Here is a 10816-nt window from a genome sequence, read left to right as displayed (position 1 = left end):
TCATGCAGCTGCGTCTCCGGCCCGCCCAGGACGAAAAGCCCATTTTCTGTCATGATTTTTTGTCATAGAAGTAGGACCCCACCACATCTATGATGATACCGTGTTTTGTCATAATTATTGTCATAGAAGTGTCATATGTATGACACAAAAAAATTTCGTTCGGCCCAAAATGTCATGGATGTGTCTTTTTTTTGTAGTGCTTGCTCACGAAGACCTAGGGCATTTTGAGGAAGCCCATCATTGGAATATACAAGCCAAGTTCTATAATGAAACATTCCCACTAGTATATGAAAGTGACAACATAGGAGACTATCTATCATGAAGATCATGGTGCTACTTTGAAGCACAAGTGTGGTAAAAGGATAGTAGCATTGCCCCTTCTCTCTTTTTCTATCATTTTTTTTTTGTTTTTGGGCCTTCTCTTCTTCTTTTTTTTCTTTCTTTTTTGGCCTCTTTTTTTTTGTCCGGAGTCTCATCCCGACTTGTGGGGGAATCATAGTCTCCATCATCCTTTCCTCACATGGGACAATGCTCTAATAATGATGATCATCACACTTTTATTTACTTACAACTCAAGAATTACAACTCGATACTTAGAACAAAATATGACTCTATGTGAATGCCTCTAGCAGTGTGCCGGGATATGCAATGAATCAAGAGTGACATGTATGAAATAATTATAAAGGTGGCTTTGCCACAAATACGATGTCAACTACATGATCATGCAAAGCAATATGACAATGATGAAGCGTGTCATAATAAACGGAACGGTGGTAAGTTGCATGGCAATATATCTCGGAATGGCTATGGAAATGCCATAATAGGTAGGTATGGTGGCTGTTTTGAGGATGGTAATGGTGGGTGTTATGGTACCGGCGAAAGTTGCACGGCACAAGAGAGGCTAGCAATGGTGGAAGGGTGAGAGTGCGTATAATCTATGGACTCAACATTAGTCATAAAGAACTCACATACTTATTTGAAAAATCTATTAGTTATCGAAACAAAGTATTACACGCATGCTCCTAGGGGGATAGATTGGTAGGAAAAGACCATCGCTCGTCCCCGACCGCCACTCATAAGGAAGACAATCAATAAATAAATCATGCTCCGACTTCATCACATAACGGTTCACCATACATGCATGCTAAGGGAATCACAAACTTTAACACAAGTATTTCTCAAATTCACAACTACTCAACTAGCATAACTCTAATATTACCATCCTCATATCTCAAAACAATCATAAGGAATCAAACTTCACATAGTATTCAATGCACTTTATATGAGAGTTTTTATTATATCCATCTTGGATGCCTATCATATTAGGACTAATTTCATAACCAAAGCAAATTACCATGTTGTTCTAAAAGACTCAAAATAATATAAGTGGAGCATGAGAGTTCATCTATTTCTTCAAAATAAACCACTGCCGTGCTCTAAAAGGATATAAGTGAAGCACTAGAGCAAATGACAAACTACTCTGAAAGATATAAGTGAAGATCAATGAGTAGTTGAATAATTATGTAACTATGTGAAGACTCTCTAACATTTAATAATTTCATATCTTGGTATTTTATTCAAACAGCAAGCAAAACAAAATAAAATAAAATGATGCTCCAAGCAAAACACATATCATGTGGTTAATAAAAATATAGCTCCAAGTAAAGTTACCGATAAACGAAGACGAAAGAGGGGATGCCTTCCGGGGCATCCCCAAGCGTAGGCTCTTAGTTGTCCTTGAATATTACCTTGGGGTGCCTTGGGCATCCCCATGCTTAGGCTCTTGCCACTCCTTATTCCATAGTCCATCGAATCTTTACCCAAAACTTGAAAACTTCACAACACAAAACTTAACAGAAAACTCGTAAGCTCCGTTAGTATAAGAAAATAAATCACCACTTAGGAACTGTTGTGAACTCATTTTAAATTCATATTGGTGTAATATATACTGTTTTACAACTTATTTATGGTTTATACCCTCCGATACTACTCATAGATTCATCAAAATAAGCAAACAACACATAGAAAACAGAATCTGTCAAAAACAGAACAGTCTGTAGTAATCTGTATCGAACGTATACTTCTGTAACTCCAACAATTATGAAATAAATTGGTGGACCTGAGGAATTTGTCTATTAATCATCTGCAAAAAGAATCAACCTAAAAGCACTCTCCAGTAAAAATTTGTAGCTAATCTCGTGAGCGCTAAAGTTTCTGTTTTTTTACAGCAAGATCATATAGACTTCACCCATGTCTTCCCAAAGGTTCTACTTGGCACAAACACTAATTAAAACATAAAACACCATCTAAACAGAGGCTAGATGAATTATTTATTCCTAAACAGAACCAAAAAGCAAGAAACTAAAATAAAATTGGGTTGCCTCCCAACAAGCGCTATCGTTTAACGCCCCTAGCTAGGCATGATGATTTCAATGATGCTCACATAAAAGATAAGAATTGAAACATAATGGGAGCATCATGAAGAATATGACTAGCACATTTAAGTCTAACCCTCTTCCTATGCATAGGGATTTTGTGAGCAAACAACTTATGGGAACAATAATCAACTAGCATAGGAAGGCAAAACAAGCATAACTTTAAAATTTTAAGCACATAGAGAGGGAACTTGATGTTATTGCAATTCCTACAAGCATATGTTCCTCCCTCATAATAATTTTCAGTAGCATCATGAATGAATTCAACAATATAACCGTCACATAAAGCATTCTTTCCATGATCTACAAGCATAGAAATTTTACTACTCTCCACATAAGCAAAATTCTTCTCATTCAGAATAGTGGGAGTATCATAAGAAACTCGAATACTATAAATTATTTCCACATTAAAAGAGTAATGTTCATAAAAAGGGTAATCATAATCATGACAAGTTTTATAAATATAATCATCACTACTTTTTATAGCATAAGTTTCATCACAATAATCATCATAAGTAGCAACTTTGTTCTCATCATAATCAATTGAAACCTCTTCCGAAATAGTGGATTCATCACTAAATAAAGTCATGACCTCTCCAAATCCACTTTCATAAATATTATAAGATTCAACACCCTCCAAAATAGTGGGATCATTACTTCCTAAAGTTGACACTCTTCCAAGCCCACTTTCATCAATATAATCATCATAAGTTTTTGGAAATGGAGGTATACCCCCGGCCTCTGCATCATGATGATGCATGCGGCCCTTTTATTAAAAATCCAGAAAGTATCATCATAAATGTCTTACAGCTCGCAACCGGAGCAAAACAGAGCACAAAAACTGAAAAATATAAGTGGACAAAGACAACCGATACGGTGATAATAAGGACAAGCTCCCTAGACTCCTATCTTGTTATGCGAACGCCATCCGAACCGGTTGAATATAACCCGAGCCACCATCTCCCATTGGTTGCACCCAGTAACCAAAGGCTCCCTGGAGTCCATAGGAGTGAGTAAGGACCACGTACGGATCCAAGCTGTAGCTCTGAAGATAACCTGCAAAAAAGTTAAGTTGTGTTGTCTGTTAAAAATCATATCGTTTCTGCAGTTCCATATAGCCCATAGTAACGCACATATTCCAATCCGAATACGAGCTGCCGTGATCTATTCAACCCCAGCTAACCACGTCCCAAACAAAGACGCAATATCTACTGGAGGATTGATATTAAAAGCTATATGAATCGTTCTCCAAAGTAACTTGGCAAGTGGGCATTCAATGAATAAATGTTGTATTGTCTCATCCTGAGCACAAAAACAACACGGCGAGTTACCTACCCATCGCCTCTTAAGTAAGATGTCCTTTGTGAGTATGACTTGCTTGTGGACAAACCACATAAAAATTTTAATCCGCAAAGGAACCTTAACCTTCCATATATGAAGTGACCATGAGATGGGGCCAGAATTAATTAGATCCGTATAAAAGGATTTCACCGTAAATATCCCATTTTTAGTTAACTTCCATTGTGTTGAGTCCGGCATGTCGGAGAGTCGAACTTCAATCAATCTCCGAACCAAGTGCATCCAGGCTGTCCATCTCTTATCCACTAACGTACGTCTGAACTGGATGTTCAAGGGAATAGTTTGAAGGACGATACCTACGTAATCTTCCTTACGTTGCACAATATTGTAAAGGGTAGGATATTGTAAGGCCGGAGGTGTCTCTCCTAACCACGTATCCTCCCAAAATCTTGTTGACATCCCGTTGCCAACCAAGAATTTGACCCTACGAAAGAACATATCCTTCGTTCTCATAAGTCCCTTCCAGAACGGCGAATCAGTCGGTCTGATGGTAGCCTGGGCTAGCGTTTTCGAGTGCAAATACTTATTGCGCAGTATTTGAGACCACATGCCCTCCGGCTCTGTCTCTAACCTGTACAACCATTTGCTCATAAGGCATTTATTCTTAATCTCCAAGTTCCCAATACCGAGACCCCCTTGGTCTTTAGGTCGACAAAGGATATCCCATCGCGCGAGACGGTATTTCCTCTTGGCCTCATCAGACTGCCAAAAGAAACGAGATCTAAAGAAATCAAGTCGCTTTCGGATCCCTTTCGGAATTTCGAAGAACGAAAGTAAAAACATTGGCATGCTGGTCAGTACTGAGTTAATCAAAACTAGTCGACCTCCATATGACATCAGCTTGCCCTTCCAGCAGCTGAGTTCTTTTTCAATTCGTTCTTCGATACATTTCCATTCTTTATTGGATAGTTTACGGTGATGAATCGGAATACCCAAGAACTGAATGGTAAAGCACCTAGTTCGCATCCAAACAATTGTCTGTAAGTATGTTCCTCGTCTTTGGCCTTCCCAAAACAGAACACCTCGCTCTTATGAAAATTGATTTTTAAGCCAGACAATTGTTTGAATAGACATAGGATAAGTTTCATGTTACGTGCCTTAGCCAAGTCATGTTCCATGAAAAGAATAGTTTCATCAGCATATTGTAGAATGGATACCCCTCCATCAACCAGATGAGGAACTAGACCCTCTACATGGCCATGTTGCTTGGCCCTGCCAATAATGACGGCCAACATATCTGCCACAATATTGAACAGAAGAGGTGACATGGAATCCCCTTGTCTCAACCGCTTATGCGTCTGGAAGTAGTGACCGATGTCATCGTTCACCTTAATTCCGACACTACCTTTCTGGACTTGAGTATCCACCTGGTGCCTCCAGGTTTCACTAAAACCCTTCATGCGCATTGCCTGCTGAAGAAAAGGCCATTTTACTTTATCATAAGCCTTCTCTAAATCCACTTTTAAGATAACCCCATCTAGTTTCTTCGAGTGAATCTCATGAAGTGTTTCATGTAAGACAACCACTCCTTCGAGTATGTGTCATCCAGGCATGAAAGTTGTCTGACTAGGTTGAACCAGTGAGTGAGCAATTTGTGTCAATCTATTGGTTCCTACCTTTGTGAAAATTTTAAAACTCACATTCAGCAGGCAAATGGGTCTGAATTGTTCTATCCGGACCGCCTCATTCTTCTTGGGTAATAACGTTATCATACCAAAGTTGAGATGAAACAACTCCAAATGGCCATCAAAAAAATCGTGAAACATAGGTATAAGATCATCTTTAATGATATGCCAACATTTCTTATAGAATTCAGCTGGAAACCCATCTGGTCCCGGTGCTTTATTCGGCTTCATTTGAGTTATGGCCAGGTGAACTTCTTTTTCAGTAAACGGTGCAGAGAGAACATCGTTCTCCGCTACCTGTAACTGAGGTATATCATCAATCACAGACTCATCAAGAGCCACCGTGGAAGTATTCGGAGGTCCAAAAAGGCTTTTATAATAGTTGGAAATATACGCTTTCAGATTTTCATGCCCCACTATTGTCCCCTCGTCCTGTTCAAGCTGAATGATCTTCTTCTTCCTATGTTTACCATTTGCAACCATATGGAAGAACTGTGTGTTGTCGTCCCCTTGGACAACCTTAAGCGTTTTCGCATGCAACGCCCACTTGAGTTCCTCCTCTCTCAGGAGAGCACGTAGGCCTTGCTCCGCCTCGGACTTAGTTCGATGCTCATTAACAGAAAGAAGAGTGGTTTCAGCCTTTACATCTAGTGCCTCAATGAGTTGAGTTAGACGTTCTTTTTTCTGCTTATAGATCCCACTCTCATTCCTGGCCCATCCTCTCAGAAATTGTCGGAGGTGTCTAATCTTATTCTGCCATCTCTCGACATGTGTCCTTCCCGTAACCGGCTTAGCCCATTCGCGTGCAATCATCTCCATAAATCCTTCTCGCTCAAACTAGCTTTGCTCGAAGGAGAAGGTATTTTTGTTTGCAACATGGGTAGCCTCTCCCGAATCTAAAAAGAGTGGTGTATGATCCGAGATCGCTCTCTGCATCGCATGAACCGACACCAACGGATATTTTTGTTCCCACTCCACACTAGCAAGTACCCTATCCATCTTTTCATAAGTCGGAACAGGTAACGAATTGGCCCATGTAAACTGTCTCCGGTGAGCTCAATTTCTCCCAAATTGAGGCTCTCGATAATCATGTTAAACATCATAGACCAACGTCCATCGAAATTGTCATTATTCTTTTCTTCTCGTCTCCGAATGATATTAAAATCCCCCCCGACTAGTAGTGGCAGATTTTCATCTCCACAAATCCGCACTAAATCGGCAAGAAAATTAGGTTTAAATTCAGGTTGCGCTGCCCCATATACCGCAACTAGAGACCATCGGAACCCATCCAATTTTGATCTCACCCTGAATTTAACCGAAAAGTCTCCCTGCACCACATTAAGCACCTCTAACGTCTCACACCGTACTCCTAGTAAAATCCCGCCGGATCTTCCTCTAGGAGGTAGAATGTGCCAGTCAAAATCGATACCACTGGAGAGGGTTTGAAGGAATTGGGATGTGAAATTATCTCTTCCAGTTTCCAAAAGTGCAACGAAATCTAAGTGATGCTCTAATGTTGTCTCTGCTAAGAACCTTTGTTTAGCCAAGTCTGCTAGACCTTTGCTATTCCAAAAGAGTCCTTTCATAAGTCATCATGAATTTTTTTCTTAAGTTTAACTCTAGCACTTCTACGGACTGCCGAAGTAGGATAGATTTTCCTCTTCCAGGGTCGTTTGGGCTTCTCCTCAACACCCTGCGGGACGATAATATTATCTATGACAGACACAGCCTCATCTATCAAGAGAGGCTCTACGGTATCTGTGTTCTCAACATCCTCCTCATCCTCAGCCTCGACACTAGGCAATAGATTATTACATATATTTGCAAGATCATTAATTACTAAATTATTCATGTCATTGTCATTCATAGGTTGGATAGAGGCAAGATTACGAATGATCTCAGAAGCCCTCTCCGCTTCCAAGTCTAAAAGATCATTAACGGATTTGACGACCTCGGTTTCATTTGATCCCAAAGAAATGCCTAAGTCGTTTGCCTTATCAACTATTTCATTCTCAGAGAAGTGTAAAATGGAACAACTTTTATCGAAGGACGTACCTGCAGTAGTCTCGGCATGACGAAGCATGGCGGCCCTCTTGGCACGTGCTAGCTGCAGGTCGTCCGCATCCGGCTGTCCCTGGATCCGGTTGCTGACACGCCTGCCAGCCGTCACCGGATCCGCAATCCCACCAAAAGCGATGAGCTCCTCCGTGGTCCTCTCGCGAGGGGTGCGGTGAGGACTCCCATGCCCCTCCCTTATCGTCGGTGAAGGAGGGTAGGGCGTGGTGGAGTGAACCTCCGCTGCAAGTGGCAAGGGGGAGGAGGATAGTGGAGACGCCTGCTCACTGATCCCGTCCCCCTTATCACCCACGGAAACCGTTGTCCCTCGGCCACCCTGCTCGGTCCAATACTGCGGAGGGGTTACGACACGGGACTCCTTCCCGCATCTCACCCCCGGCCCGCCACTGTGGATGGTGCGGTCCTGTGGAGGGGTTATAGCACGGGGCTCCTTCCCGCACCTCACCCCCAACTCGACCGAATACGACGAAGTGGGAAGAACGCTATAGACCTCCTGTCCAGGCGCCCCTCCCGCGGCCAACCCATCAGGGTCGACCCGCGCCCCGGGTGTAGACTCCGCAGTCGTCACATCGCCGACTAGACTCGGCACTGGTGGCAGCTCAAGCTCTGTCGGGTCGTCTGCCTCGACCCTGGTGCTCCATAACCGGCTAGGAGCCGACCCCGGTGCAAATAAACCAAAGCGAAGCGTGTTCATCGGAGTAGTGGACGGGGGCGCCTCTTTGGTAGAGCTGGCTACCTCATCTGGCTGTGTATCAGGCCCCTTATCCGACTCCGGCAGTGTATCATCGGCCCCCTTCTCCTGATTCCCGGGTGCGCCGCCACCATCAGTCGTATCCATGTCTTGTGTCCCATCCCCATCCTCGGAAACTACAGTATCCTCGATCTCAAGCTCTAAGACATAAGTGACTCCAGCATGTGTCCATCTGACCACATCTGGTATATGCTCAACACTCACAACACTGACCAACAACCTCGCAGCATTTTGTGCGCGAGTGAATGGCATGTCAACCTTTTCTGTCTTACCAATCAGACCACCCAAACTCCAAGCAATCAGAAAATGTTTTACATATTTAGGTGGCACGCCATAAAAACGAACCCACACCTTCTCCAAAGGTGTACCCTCAGGTTCCTCCTGCTTCCACTCGTCGAAAGCGATAACAATGTTTGTGCTCGTAACTCTGCATAAACCCCACTTAAGAAAATGTATCTGATCCTCTTTAGTGGGAAAGTCAACCTTATAAGACTGACCTTCTAACTGCTCTAGATGCCACTGATAATTACCTAGCACTAACTCACGTAACTGTCTAACGATCTGAGCCTCGGTCAACTGTCCATTAGTGACTCTGATAACTACCGGGAAGGAACTCTCAACCATCTGTGGTAGAGGATCCACCTCCGGTGTCTCAAAAAACATCAGCTCCTTACAGCAGACCCCAAAAATGTTAATGCCAGGCTTAGGACCGGAAAGGAGAGGGCATTCCCCGGTCACATGCTGGGAGCGGAGGCAATAATCACAAAGCTCATTCGTACACTCTGCCACGAAATAACCCGGTTCACCACATCTATAGCAAGGCAGCTTTTTCTTCTTAATTGCCCACTTTGAAAGTTTCTCTCCCTCAGATTTGTCCGTCCCTTTGTCAATCTTACCGGCACCGGATGCTACCGGAACGGTGACCGCTGCCAGCGCCTTGACTACATCCACCGCAGCCACGGGCAACAAGGATGAAGCGGCTGCCGTATCAGCTGTGTGGTCGAGCTCCGCTCCCGTAGATGAGTCTGCAACGTGTGGTGGAGGTGGAGGCTGTCGTGGTGGAGGTGGACGCCTGCCCCTCCCGCCCCGCCGATAGCCTCCCCGCTAACGGTCATTGGGACCGGATACGCCCTCAACAAAGTCACCGGGTGGACCTTGAAAATGTCCCAGACCGTCCCCATTGTGCCACTTGGAACCGCGGCCGCCACCGGATGATGATCCACGGTGCAGCCCCGGACCATATGCTTCATACCCGTCGTCTCCCCACTGTCCATAACGGTTGTACCTCGGACTGTCTCTATTGTATCCACCCCGCCCTTGACCGTCCCATCCATTGGTAGCACCGCAACCCCTGCCAAGGGCCGGCACCTTTGCTACTGGCTGTTGTACCATTTCCTCAGTCTGACTTGCGATAGCCCGGGGATGCGTCAAAGATCCTCGCGCGGGTGGTTGAGCACCACGGCCGGCAGCTGCTCCGGTGTGCTGCGCCTGCGGGATGAGCCCCCCACGTCCAGCAGCACCGCCATTATTGGCGATGGGAACGGCACGGCCGCCCCCGGCAACTCCCGCAGCAGCGACGGGCGGAGTGCCACGCCCAGCACCAGCGGCGGCAGCGGCACCAACGACGGGTGGCGGCCCTCGCTTGCTGGGCGGTGGCCCGCGTCCAACCATGCGGCCGGTGCAAGAGATCCTCCGCGCGCGACCCTCGCCTAGCGTAGGGAATCCTGGATCGATAACCCTAGACGCAGCAACGATAGGCGGCGGTGACGATACATGCACGCATGTACGTGCTGGATCGGGCAAGGCTTGGACTCCTAGCTGGGCCTCGCCCGAGGCTAGGGAGCCCACGACCGTTTCCGCATCCAACACAGTCTCAGGACCCAATAGCGAATTCAAACGGGCCCGTCTGGCAATTCGAATCTCGCTCATCAACCTCGCCACCGGTGACCTATGCGGCGGTGACGATCGACTCTTCTTTCCTTTCTTCTTCTTTCGAGTAACAAGAGTCCAAGAATCTGGCAAAAAGTCTGACAAAGTGACGGGTTCGCGGAATACCTTAGGAATTGGACCGATCCAGGGCTTCATTTTCGGCTTGACATTTTGAAATTTCGAATGACGATGATCTGGTGCCCCTATGAGCGTCGGCGTCTCCGTCGGTTCCGTACCCTGTGGACACACCTCAGTACGTGAGAAGTTGTGATCTTCCCCTTGATCTTCATCGTCGCTGTCAATAAGAGCCCAAAATCGCCCTCCCGGTTTTCCCTGAAGCATCGTTTCCGTCAGATCAATCAGCTCCGGTCTCTTCGGACGAAGATCCACCTGCACACATTCATCAACCAGCACGTCAAATCCATCAATCTTGAAACGACGCCCTACCTCGATCGAGTCGTCGTCCTACAAGTAGTCGCCGGCAACGACGTCATTCTCCAAATCGAAGAGAGCCAGCCAACGCGAATGAGGAGTAAAACAGACGCGGCCTTCAATCCAATTCCTAGGATCCGTCTCGGCGCAGAAGTGAACACGCCATTGCGTGAATTTCCCCTGGCCCCGCCCGATCTCAAGCAGCGCCG

The sequence above is a fragment of the Aegilops tauschii genome, chromosome 3 (assembly GCF_002575655.3).
Source record: "Aegilops tauschii subsp. strangulata cultivar AL8/78 chromosome 3, Aet v6.0, whole genome shotgun sequence".
Taxonomy (NCBI): domain Eukaryota; kingdom Viridiplantae; phylum Streptophyta; class Magnoliopsida; order Poales; family Poaceae; genus Aegilops; species Aegilops tauschii.
Note: the sequence above shows the minus strand (reverse complement) of the source record.